The sequence below is a fragment of the Octodon degus genome, unplaced genomic scaffold, assembly GCF_000260255.1.
Source record: "Octodon degus isolate 3935 unplaced genomic scaffold, OctDeg1.0 scaffold00373, whole genome shotgun sequence".
NCBI classification, from domain to species: domain Eukaryota; kingdom Metazoa; phylum Chordata; class Mammalia; order Rodentia; family Octodontidae; genus Octodon; species Octodon degus.
The window spans coordinates 626,195-639,423 of NW_004524949.1; the positions used below are offsets into that span (position 1 = coordinate 626,195).

The window sequence follows — 13,229 nt, forward strand, 5'->3', positions numbered from 1 at the left end:
CCGGAACATGGCAGAAAATCCTACTCGGCGGGCGTGGTGGGGGAGGCACTGCAGAGTGGTGGGGGGCGGCCCGAGGGGCTGGGAGAGGGTCCGGCCCTCGCTGCGCCTGGGCTGGGACTCTAGCACCATTTGTTAAAGAGGCTATCTTTCTTCCAGTAAGTGTATTTGGCCCCTTTGTTGAAGATCAGGTGGTTGAGTGTGTTCGTTGAGGCCTCTGCATCTTCTGATCTATTCTGTTGATCCTCAGGTCTGTTTCTTTGCCAATACCATGCTGATTTTATCAGAGTACCTTTGTAGTATAGTTTCAAGTCAGGAAGTTTAATGCCTCCTGCCTTGTCTTTGTTGCCCAAGATTGCCTTTGCTATTCTAGGTCTTTTCTGGTTCCAAATAAATTTTAGGAATGATTTCTCTAGCTCTGTGAGGTATGTTGGTGGTAGTCTGATAGGGATTGCATTAAATCTATACAACAATTTTGGGAGTATGGCCATCTCACGATGTTCTTTTTTCCTATCCAGGAGCAGGGAATATCTTTCCTTTTTCTGAAGTACTCTACAGTCTCTCTCTCTCTCTCTCTCTCTCTCTCTCTCTCTCTCTCTCTCTCTTGCAGAACCGGGGATTGAACTCAGGCCCTTGTGCTTGCTTTGGAAGCACTTATTCCACTGAGCCATCTCCCCGGCCCCTACAATCTCTTTTTTCAGAGTACTGTAATTTCCCATGAAAAGGTCTTTACTTCTTTAGTTAAGTGAATTCCAAGGTATTTCATTTTCCATGGGGCTACTGTAAAAGGTATTATTTGTCTAATTTCCCTCTCAGTGTGTTTGTTATCTGTGTAGAGAAATGCTATTGACTTCTGGGTATTGACTTTTTATCCTGCTACGCTACTGAATTTCTGTATTAATTCTAGTAGCTTCTTGGTGGAGTTTTTTGGGTCTTCCAAGTAAAGTATCATGTCATCTGCAAATAATGATAATTTAACTTCTTTACCTATTCTTATTCCTTTTATTTCTTTTTCTTGTCTGATGGCTGTAGCTAATGATTCCAGAACTATATTGAACAGGAGTGGTGATAGAGGACATCCTTTTCTTGTACCAGATCTGAAAGTAAAAGATTTCAGTTTTTCCTCATTTAGAATTATATTAGCCATTGGGTTATCATAGATGGCTTTTATCAAATTGAAGTAGAGGTCTTCTTTTCCAATTTTCTGTAAGACTTTGAACATGTATGAGTGTTGGACTTTGTCAAAAGCCTTTTCTGCATCAATGGAGATGATCATGTGATTTTAAGATTTGGCTCTATTGATACAGTATATTGAACCATCCTTTCATCCCTAGTGTGAATCCTATGTGATCCTGGGGTATGATCTTCTTGATGATTTGCTATTTTCTATTTGCTAAGATTTTATTGAGGATTTTTGCATCTATGCTCATGAGGGAGATTGGCTTGTAGTTCTCATTTTTTTTTTGTGTGTGTGTGTTTCCCTGGTTTTGGTATCATTATAATACTTGCCTCCAGGAATGATTTTGGGCGAACTGTTTTCTTTGCAATTTCATTGAAGAGGTTGAGGAGTATAAGGACTCTAACTTCCATAAATTTCTTGAAGAATTTAGCTGTGAATCCATCAAGACCTGGACTTTTCTTTGTCTGCAGGCTTTTTATTACATTTCATATTTCATTGGCTGTTATTAGATTATTGAGAGTTGTTATATCTTCTTGATTAAGTTTTGGTAATTTGTACCTTTCTGGGAATCTGTCCATTTCATCTGTGTCTTCTATTCTGTGAGTGTAAAGATTCTCAGAGTAGCTATTGATAATCTTCTGAATTTCCACTGGGTCTGTGGTGATTACGCCCTTTTCATTCCTTGCTTGTATTTGAAATTTTTTTCCCTCCTTTTGATGAGGTTAGGTAGGGACTTATCAATTTTATTTAGTCTTTCAAAGAACCAGCTTTTTGATACGTTAAGTCTTAGAACTGTTTTCTTCATCTCAATTGAAATAATTTCTGCTCTAATCTTTATGATTTCTTCCCATCTTTGGGCTCTGGGTTTGGTTTCCTCTTCCTTTTCTAGTTGTTGTAGGTGCAGCATTAGGGTGTTTATGTGTTTCAGTTCTGTTTTCCTAATGTGTGAGTTCACAGCTATGAATTTCCCTCTGAGAACTGCTTTCATTATATCCCATAAATTCTGTTAAGTTGTGCTTGAATTTTCATTGAATTGTAGATATTGTTGAATTTCTTGTTTAATTTCATCTGTGATTCTTTGATTGCTGAGAAGGGTGTTGTTTAATTTCCACGTATTTAGGGGGCTTTTCTGGTTTCTTCTGTCGTTTATTTTTAGTTTCAGTTCACTGTGGTCAGATAATGTGCATGGCATAATTTCTGCTTTCTTGCATATACTTAAGCATAACCTATGAAATAGTATGTGGTCTATTTTAGAAAATGACCCATGTGCAGCTGAGAAAAATGTGTATTTAGCTGTTGTTGGGTGGAACACTCTGTATATGTCCTCCAAATCCATTTGCTCCAAGCTCTGGTTAAGTTCTGCTACTTCTTTGCTAAGTTTTTGTCTGGTTGACGTATCTTTTTAGGATAAGGGGGTGTTAAGGTCTCCTAGTAAGATTGTGGCATTGGATATTAGATTGTTCATTTACATTAAAATTTGTCTTATATAAGTGCATTCTCCTCTGTTTGCTGCATAGATATTTATGATTGTTACCTCTTCCTCTTGAAGTTTTCCCCTAATCAGTATATAATGGCCTTCTTTATTTCGTGTGAGCATTCTTGGTTTGATGTTGAGACCGTCTGAAAACCAGATTGCTACCCTTGCTTTTTGCTGAGGTGCTGTGGCGTGTAGTATTATTTTCCATTTTTGGTTTGTGAATTTCTTTATGAGTTAAGTGTGTGTCTTGTATACAGCATATTGTTGGATTTTGTTTCCTAATCCACTGTGCCAGTCTATTCCTCTTAATTGGTGAATTGAGTCCATTTACATTGATGGTTTTAATTGAGATGTGTTGACTTAAGATTGACATGTTATTTACCTGCTCTTGTTTCCTCCTTTTTGTCCTGTGTTTTATTGTTTGCCCTATTTTTGTGGGTTCCTTCTGTTCTTGTTGTTTTGATCATTTTGGTCCCTCTCTAGAACATCTTTCAGTAGCCTGTGTAGGGTTGGCTTTGTCATCATGAAATTCTTTAGCTGTTCTTTGTCATGAAAGTATTTCATTTCTCCATCAAACTTGAAAGACAGTTTTGCAGGGTATAGTAGTCTGGGCTGGAATTTGTTTTCATAGAGGACCTGAAATACTCTGCTCCATGCTCTTCTTGCCTTCATGGTTTGTGAAGAGAAGTCAGCCGTAATTCTGATGGGTTTTCCTTTGAATATAATCTGCTTCTTTTCTCTAGCGGCTTTTAGTACATTATTCTTGTGCTGGATTTCTGGGATCTTGACTATTATATGTCTGGGTGTGTTTTTAATTGGGTTGAAGTTATTTGGCGTTCTGTATGCTTCGGTTACCTGAATGTCAGTTTGTTTCCTCATATTTTGGAGGTTTTCTGCTGTTACTTCTGCCCATATTCTTTTTATATCATTTGTACTGACTCCTTCTTTCTCATTGATGCCTATTAGTCTCACATTATTCATCTTTGCATTGTCTTACAGTTGGTGGACTATTTTTTCCTGCATCTTAGTTGTTTTTAAGAGATCCTTTCTTACTTTTAGTAAAAAAGTAGCTGCACGAGAGTCTTCAAGGTCTGAAACTGTCTTCACTTTCACTTAGATGGTTTTTCAGGCTTGTGGTTGAGATTTTAAGTTCCTGTATATCTCTTTGACTCTGCTTCATGCAATCTATTTTTTTCCTGTATTGGTCATTCAAGGAATCCATCATTTTTCTAATCTCTATTTTTTATCAATGTCTTCTTTATAGGCAGTTAGTAATTCTTTTACTGTAGAGCTTTTGTCAGATTAGGTTTCTTCCATATGTTTCTGTGTTCAATTCTTTACTTCAGATGCTATGAATTCAGAGATTTCTGTTTTTATTTCAGAAATTAATTCTCCTCTGAGTTCCTCTATACCTTTCTGCTGTTGTTTCTTTACTTCCAACGCTGTTAATTCTTTCATTTCAGCTGAGCTAGTGTCCTCTGCACTTGTTATGGGTGGGCTCAAGGCCTGAGATTGCATTTAGCTCCTTGTCTTCATCATTTTGTATAGCACTGACCTCTAACCTTTGGTATAGAGCTTTGATGCAGTTATAACCTTAGCACCTGATGAAATTTGGGTGTAGATCTATTAAGTTTGAGTTTAACCAGTTATGTCTGGCTTGGGTCTAGCTGTTGTGTTCAGCTCCTTCCTGCTGCAGCCCTTGGAAGTGAACCTGTTGTACCCTTCTGGCTGAACTTTTAATGTGTGGTGCCCCTCTGTTGTGCCCGTGGCCCAGAGGGCACAGGGGAGCACAGAAGCTCTCCCACACACTAGCCGGTTCTGGGCTTGGGCTGGATCTGGGCGTCTCAAGAGTTTTGCAGAAGTTCTCACTCACTTGGTGGGCTTGGGGTCGGGGGCTCTGGAGGGTTGGAGGGGTCCCGTTGGCACGTTAGAGGGTGCAATCCACCGTGTCTGAACAGTGCCAGGAGAAGTCCGAGGATGTAGAAGACAGGCGGTGGAAAGGAGGAGGTGTGTGGCAGGTCCTCTCAAGGCTCCGGGATGGTAAGCTGGTGGTGACTTCGGTGGTTCCTTGCGCTTTCCTTTCTCTCCTTTCTCAAACAACAAACAGGAAGTGCCAAGTTGAGAAATTTGATGCTTAGGAAATTGCAATGAAATTTTGACATTCAGAGAAGATGAAATACAGAAATCACAAATTGGATCAAATTTATGTATGTGCACAGAACTGTTCATAGTATTCCCTTGTTTTCCTTGTACTATTTAAGGAATTGGTAGGCATCTCTACTCTCCCTCTTGATAATGATGGCATTTGTTTTTGACACAAGATCTCACTATGTAGGGCCTTTGAACTCACTTATGTAGCCCAGGCAGGCATATTGATGTTTTTTTCTTTTTTTCTTTGTCAGCCATTTCAATATATTTTATAATTGCTCTTTGACTTATAGATTATTTACAGATGTGCTATATAATTTCTGAATGTTGAGAAATTTTCTTATTATTCTTTGATTTCTAGCTTAATTCCTTTGTGGCCTGATAAAACATTTTGCATATTTTTAATTCTTTTAAGTAGTAACTTATGACTTATGATATGTTCTGCCTTTATGACTATTTCATAAGCACTTGAGAACAAGTGTATTCTGCTGTTGTTAGCTGAAATATTCCATAAATGTCAATTACATCCTGTTGTTTTAGTGCATTTTTCTGTGACTTGGACAATTTTATGTGTATTCATTCTGTCTGCAGAACTCAGAGACAAAAACAATTCCCTAGCTGCACTTGTGGATTTCTCTATTTTTCCTTTTGGTCATAAAAGTGTTTATACTTCATGTAACTTGAAGTTCTGTTGTTTGGTATATACATAGTTTGGATTATTATGTCTTCTTGGTAATCGACACTTTTATCAGGATGTAACATTTTCTTTTATCCCTGGTAATTTTCTTGTTCTGAGGTCAACTTCAATGTTAAGGTAACAGCATTCTTTTGGAGTGCTTCCATGATACATATTTCTCCATACTCATACTTTTAGGCTGACTCTATTGCTGTATTTGAAGTGAGTTTTTTGTGGATAGTATAGAGTTGGCTGATTTTAAAATTTTGTTTGGACATCTGGCTTTTCTTCAGTGTTTTTAGAACATTTGCATTTATTTTTTTTTTTTACTGGTGGGCTTGTACTTAGGTCTACATTTCATTGTTTATTATTTGTCATTGCTCCACTGTTGCTTCTTTCTTAACTCCTGTGTTCTTTGATAAATTTTTAATATTACATCTCAATATATTGTCATTTGGACTATATTTCTTTGTGTGGTTTTTTAGTGCTTATTGTAACAATTATAAAACAAACTTTTCAATCAGCATTTCACCATTTTTATTGGAATATAGAAATATTAGCACCATATAGCTTTGCTCTCTCTTGCTACCTTTACATTTATATATAAAGGGGCATATATTGCTCAAGATATATTACTATAAATCTAAAAATCATGTCTATAAGTTATAAATTACATCTGCATACCTTGGAAAATTCCATCAGATAGTCTTACATTTTTTGTATCAATCATCAAACATGTTCCTTTTTTTGAACTTTAGAGCCAAGGGAGGATTTATTAGAATATTTTTTCCATAATTTTATTGACAAATAGCAATGAGACGGTTTCAAATCAAATTGGTAGGACAGTTTTAATAATTAACACATTGCATACTCTCTTCCTAGTGGTTATTTGCTGTTCCAGATGCGGACATGATATCTTATCTACAAACACTATTACAACAAATCCCACTATTCATTAAGAGAATGTAACTATATATGTATCCTAACCATTTTGAATACACAGATACAAAATGGACATTCATTTATATATCCCCTTTTTTGTTTAGTTCTGTCATTTGAATATTATAGGTGTGTTAACTCAGCAAAATATTCTAAAAGAGTCCAGTAGTCCATAATAGTATTGGGTCTTCCTCTTGTATTGTAACATCATGTAACTCAGTAATGTTCCCAATTTTCTGATCAAGGAAATTATGGGGCCAAAGAGGAAAGTGATCAATGATGTAGAGTGTGCCTAAGGAGAGTCACATGGAGAGAAAACTTTCTCTCAGGCTTTCACAGAGAGCACATTGGCCAAGTAAGGGCCGTGACTCATCCACATGGCTGACACTGACAAAGGATCTACAATCTGAGGTACAGGGTCTCAGGATAAATCCTGAGGGCATTTCACTGACCTTCTCAGACCCAAAGCTACAACTCTTGTTGCATAGGTCTTGCTTTATCTTGATCTTGACCATCCAGCAGAAAAGTATAAAAACAAAGTATAGGAAGTAAAGCCATGCTGTTATGTTGAGCTGTAGGGGACTCAGGTCAACAATTTCTGACATCGGACATGTTCTATAGAACTCAAGTGGAACAATTCTTAGTCTGTTATATTTATATAGGAATTAGTCTATTATATTTACATTATACTATGTGTATATTAGTCTATTATATTTATATGTTAATCTATTGTATTAGTCTATTATATTTACCCAGATATGTAGCATTGCTTTTGCTTTCCCTGTAGATATTATTGTACCATTTTATGTGTATCATTTTATTGTGATTTCAGTATTTTTTTCTTTCTCACTTACAGCAGTTGATTTTGATGTATGCTGGCACAGATTTTGTGGTAGCCTGTTTGGTGTCTCTTTAGCTTGAATCTGAATTTTTATATCTTTTATCAACATGAGAATAATGGGGGACGTTTTCTGTCATTACTTATTCAAGTATTATTTCAGCAATGTACTCACTCTTCTTTTTCATATTTCAGCAATTCAATCTCTATACCACACATAGTTTAGATGTTGTCCTACTGGTCCTTGGAGCTCTGATTTCTTTTTCAAATCTTTTTTCTTCATAATGAATCGTTTCTATTTACTTATTAAGTTCATTGAATCTTTCCTCTACCTTCTCCATTCTACTACTGAGTTCTTGCACTGTGTATTTTTATTTTGCTATTGTATTTTTCAGCTCTAAATGTCTTTTTTCTCTGTATCTATTTCTTTGCTGACGCTTCGCATTTTAACTGTTGTTTTATGAGTGTTCATGATTGATTATCCAAACATTTTTATAATAGCCACTTTGTCACATTATTCTGACATTATTTATTTATTTATTTATTTATTTATTTTGTACAAGGTCTCGCTACCCAAATCAGACTTGTAGTGATCCTCCTATCTCAGCCTCCCCAATGCTGGGATTACAGATGTGTGCCACCATGCCAAGTTTTGTTGGCCAGCCTGGTGTGCCTGGGGTTCTGGGACCAGCATGGAATGTGGTACTAGGGATTGAGCTTGGGTACTTGCGCTTGCCAGGCAGGCGCTTATACCACTGCACCATCTCTTTAACCCCATGACACCTATGTTTTTGCATCATTGACTTGTGTGTCACTTCTCAGGAAATCATGTGCCAAGTATGTTTGGATGGCATACTGTAGGTTTTGACTCTTGCTTTGTGAGGTGAACGTGATAACCATTACACTATGGGAACAACCATTGATTCTTACTTTGTAACACTATCTTTTATTAAATTTTTATGGAGAATATTAATTTTTGTGTTTTAATTAACACTTGGTTTAAGCAGCAAATTTTGGCTGCCTCTTTGGCCTGAGGTTCCACTATCAGCTGTTTCTACAACCTGCATGTGTATGACCCAGAGCCAGCCTGTGACCTGGACATTGATCTCTTCACTGATTTAGTAATAAGAGACTTTGCTATACTCAGTATTAGATTCATCCATACACACACGGGTGGGGGAAGTGATCAGTATGTTGAGTAGTTCACAAAGAGGTTCCCTCTGGGATTTTCCATTTCTTGGCCACTTGCCACCTGTTTCTGTGACTGGGATTCAAGGCTCAAGTGGTAGTAAAATAGAAAGTTTTTCATTTTGGTGTATGCCTTCATGAAGCTATAACTTCACCTAGTAGACAAGAAAGTTCCTCATGATGAGGTATTTTGCTCTTGAAAAATAACATTTAGCCTCTTGCATCTGTCTTATGTCACTCAAAATAATGTCTTCAAGGTTTACCCACGTTTCAATCTATGTTATTCCTTTTTCAAAATTATTTATTTACTTGATAGATAATAATTGCATATTTGTGTGGGGTTCAATGTGATGTTTTGATGTATGTATAAATTGTAGAAAGAGTAAATCACGATAATTAATATCAATCACTGTCCTTTCTTATTTTTCTTCAGTGAGAATGTTTAAAATCTATTTTTTGAGCAATTTTGGAAGAATGAAGTAGCAATAATTCATACCAGTTGCTGGTAGGCCTCAGATAGGTGGAATTTATATCATGTAGCATAACAGTTAGGAATACATGCTACAGTGCCAGATTGCTTGCATGTATTAGTAGGTAGAACCTACTTGATATTTGTGTGACCTTGAATAAGGTACTGCACCTTTCTGTTTTGTCACCTATAGGATGGGGCTTAAAAATGGGATTAAGGCCAGCCAGGTAGCTCAGCAGACTAAAGCACCTGCTTAGGCAGGCACAAGGACAGGAGTTTGATCCCTGGTGTGCCGTGCTGGCCCTGCCCCCGGGGCACGCGGAGATGGTGATTGAGACTGGGTGTGGTGGCATGTGCCTGTAATGTCAGCACTTGGGAGGCTGAAAACAGGAGGATCACTGCTAGTCCGATCTGTGTAGTGAGACTCTGTATAAATAAATAAATAAATAAATGGGATTAAACAGAAGATTAAAAGAGATAATACTTGTAAAGTACTTAGAATATTGTTTAGGTCACAGTGAGTGCTCAAAATCACTAGCTTGTGATATGAGGATGGTGTTAGTGATGATGGTGAGTGATGGAGTTTGTAGCACAGTACTTTCACCCACTAGTACAGAGACATAAATCATTAAGTTTAATTCCCTTAGTCCTCAAGGAAGATCACAGAAATAGAAAGGTAAGAAAGTGGGAATCTCCTCTGATGACAATGAAGATGTTCTGGGATCACTTTTTTAAAAATGTAATTGCTGAAACATCGTGCCCTATGCTGGTTGCTCCTGCTCAAGTTCCTTCTTACCAGCACTAAGTATTGTAGCATTCTAGGCTCAATCTTTGACGGCCTTGTCTACAGACAGTCACTCCTTTGGTGACTCCATGCACACTGTGGCTTGAAGTGTATGTTTCTATATAGGTGACTCCCAAACTTGTATTGTCAGTCTAGAACTCTTTCCTGTTACCAAAATTTGTATGTCCAACTGCCTAATTCCTAATGCTGATCTATGATAAGCATCTCAAAGTGGGCATGTTCCAAACTGAACTGTTCCTCTTCCCTAAGCTGTTCTACCTAAAGCTTTCCCAATCACACACAGCTTCTGGAATCCCCATCCTTGTTGTTGCTTAGGCCTGAAATGTTATCTTTTGACACCTATTTTTATTCCACATCCAATTCGTGAACAGAGGCTGTAAGATCTATTTTCTGAATGAATTCTAAGTATTTCTAATCCATCATTTCTCATCTAGATCTCTACAGTAGGCTACTATCTGGTCTCCACACTTCAGCCTTTGCTGTTTATTGTCTTCTGCACACCACAGGCAGAGTGACTGTTGACAGTGCAAGTCAGATCAAGCCACTCTACTGTATTGCCACCATGTCTTGCAGGACAAAAGCTAAGACCCACTATGCTACTTCTCTGCCTACATCTTCTAGCAGGCTTGCCTTGTTTGGTTCGTTCTACACATAGATCTGCTCAGTAAATATTCTAGAAAGAAGGCAAAAATGATCCATGCCTCTATTAACATACATTTAGGCTATTTCCCAGGTCACTTGTCAACATAATTCAATGTCTCTTCTGTCCAGTATACTGTCCCACTAAATTGCTGTCGTGAAAGTCTTCAATGACTTTTATGTGGCCAGATGTATAGTACTTCTTTGTCTTTTTCAGCCCTTCTTTCCTGTCACTCAGCCAATACATATTCACAAAGTACCCACTATATTCTATACACTGTTACAATGTTGGGAACATAACAATAATCAAACAAAAATCCATGCTTTTATGTAACATGCATTTTATTGGGGACACAAATAATAAAATAAAGTGGTAATTGCAATACAAAAAATTAAAGCAGAGCCGGTCAAATAGCTCAGTGGATCAAAGTGCCTGCAAGCAGACGCACAGGCTGGGGTTTCGATCCCCAGGCCTGCTGTGCTGGACCCACCACCGGCGCGTGCTGAGACAGCAATTGAGAATGGGCGTGGTGGTGCATGTGCCTATAATCCCAGCTCTAGGAAGGCTGTAAACAGGCACATCACTACAAGTCCGATCTAATAGTGAGACCCTGAACACCATGTAGATCCTTCCTTAAAATACAAAAAAAAAATTAAAGCAGGGAAGAAGAGTTAAGAGTATTGGTAAGTTGGTTTTCATTTTAAATAGGCTGGTCAGAGAACATTTTATTGACAAAGTGGCTCAGTCTTAAGTAGACATTTGAAAGGGAAAAGGAAGCAAGACTTTTGGAATAACATTTCAGCAGAGGAAATGGTTAATGTAAAAACCTTGAAGTATGAGTGTGTTGAGAAAGTGAACATGACACTCATGGGTGATTATAAATTGGCTCACCAGTGTAAGTCATTAAAGGAGCATAAATATGAGGAAGGAACTGCCAAGGAGCTGGAAAAAGAGTGGGCCATATGGAAATAAAAATGCTTCCTGAAAAACAGTCCCCTTAGCTCTAGAAATGCCATACTCTTCTTTTCCTCTTGTCTTACACCTCTTTTCAGTCTTCCTCTGGTGTTCTTTCTAGAACCTTTATAATAATTGTATTTTCCAGTTAATTCCAGAAGAGGATTAGCATCTAGTATGATGCTAGGTGTGCATGTATGCCAGAAGAGTGAACTCAAGCCCAGGGAAATAGACTTAAGGGGAATATAAAAGAGAAGAATTAAGAAATTCTCCACAGGAAAGGAGTATGGTAGAGCAGAGGTTAGGTATCATTATCTATCTTGGTTACTTTTCTCTCATTGCTGGACAAAATGACTGACATCCAAAATATAATGAAGGAAAGGTTTATTTAGCTCACAGTTCGTGAGAGTTGCAGTCCATAATCAACTGGCTGCAAGGCAGAGTGGTACATGGCAGAAGGCAGGAAACCAACAAAACAGAAAGAGTAAAAATGAAGGAGCAGGGACACAGAGCAAGCCTCTTCCCTTCCTTATATTGCATTCAGGCTACCCACCCCAGGGCTGGTGTAGCACTCATACCTGTAATCCCAGCATTGGATCATGAATTAATCACAAACTCTAGAAGCCTACCCCATGACTACATGAGGCTTTGGGGGGACATCTAAACCCAAACCATAACAGTCTCCAAAGGGCATCTATTAGGATAACAGGGCAAAAAGTACATATTACAGGATGAAAATTGTGAACAGACACGTGGAGAGCCAGGTTATTTCACAGATTCTTTCTTAATAAGAGTGAACAGAATTTAGACCCTTAGTGATCAAAGACATACACACAGGTTCCCTAGGATGTGAAGGTATTCAGTCTAGCCACCACATGGGGGTATTCGAGGGTAGACTGTCTGATAGCATCATGGAAGTGGACCAAAATCTCCATCCTTGGGCCAGGATTTATAGGCAGCACTGGTGTGTAAAGAAAGAAGTCCTGGTCCTGGTACCCTACTTGCTTTGGTCCTTTATTTGGTCCCAACAGGTAATTTCTCTGCACTCTGAAGCAGGGAAATTCAGACAGGAGGCAGAACAGGAAAATTTAACCTTATTATCAACTAACATTCTTTAAACTTCTTTTTCACTTCCAACCCATTCTATATATGTGTGGGTACTTTTTAAGATCCAAGGGCAAGACTGTTTATCTTATTTAATTAGGACTCTCTCTCTAGCTTATCAAGAACATTAATATTTCTGATAGTATTTAATATTGTCATTATCCTTTCCAATAAATGTTATTCAATTGCTAGATGAGCATATTGTTTACGGATTTTCTTTGATAACTTAAAGACAAAGACCAAGAACATAGCCCAGTAACATCACTGAAACTTTCTAGCAGGTCAATGTATTATTAGTCTTTAGTTATGAGTCCTTTGAAATGCTTCTAATTTGTCCAGTTGTCCTTGAGTAAAGCCACATTCCCTCAGTTTAGAAGGGAAAAGTGCAGTAGATTAGAAAAAGAGAAGCTGAAAAGTTTACACTATTTTTAGTCAGCAAAGAGCCATTCAGTGGTTTTGAACAGGGGAGAGAAATTTTCAGAATATTGTATTAATGGCTCCATGTGCCATGCTTATATTTATTCTTTATTGAATGTTCTTTCATCTTCTGGATGTATTGAAATCTGAGCTTATCAGGTTACTAGAAAAGTGATACAAACTAGCAACATATTAAGGTAAAAATTGATAAGCCGTTAAGTTTCAGCTTTGAAAGCCTTTGATTTGATGCATATGTCCTTATTTTGTTATTTTCACCTGGCAAATCCCACACATCCTTCATGTTTAACCTTATAGTGGCCCTATCGAATCATATAGTTATTCTTAGATGTGATATAGATATATAGATATAGATATAGATATAGATATAGACATAGAC

The 13,229-nt window shown here is 37.6% G+C and overlaps 1 protein-coding gene across 1 annotated transcript in view; it reads left to right on the top strand.

The window, feature by feature from the left end:
- Positions 1-13,229, top strand: part of LOC111814600 (phosphatidylinositol-binding clathrin assembly protein-like) — a 64,539-nt gene that overhangs the window by 45,888 nt on the left and 5,422 nt on the right. The window lies entirely within an intron of this gene.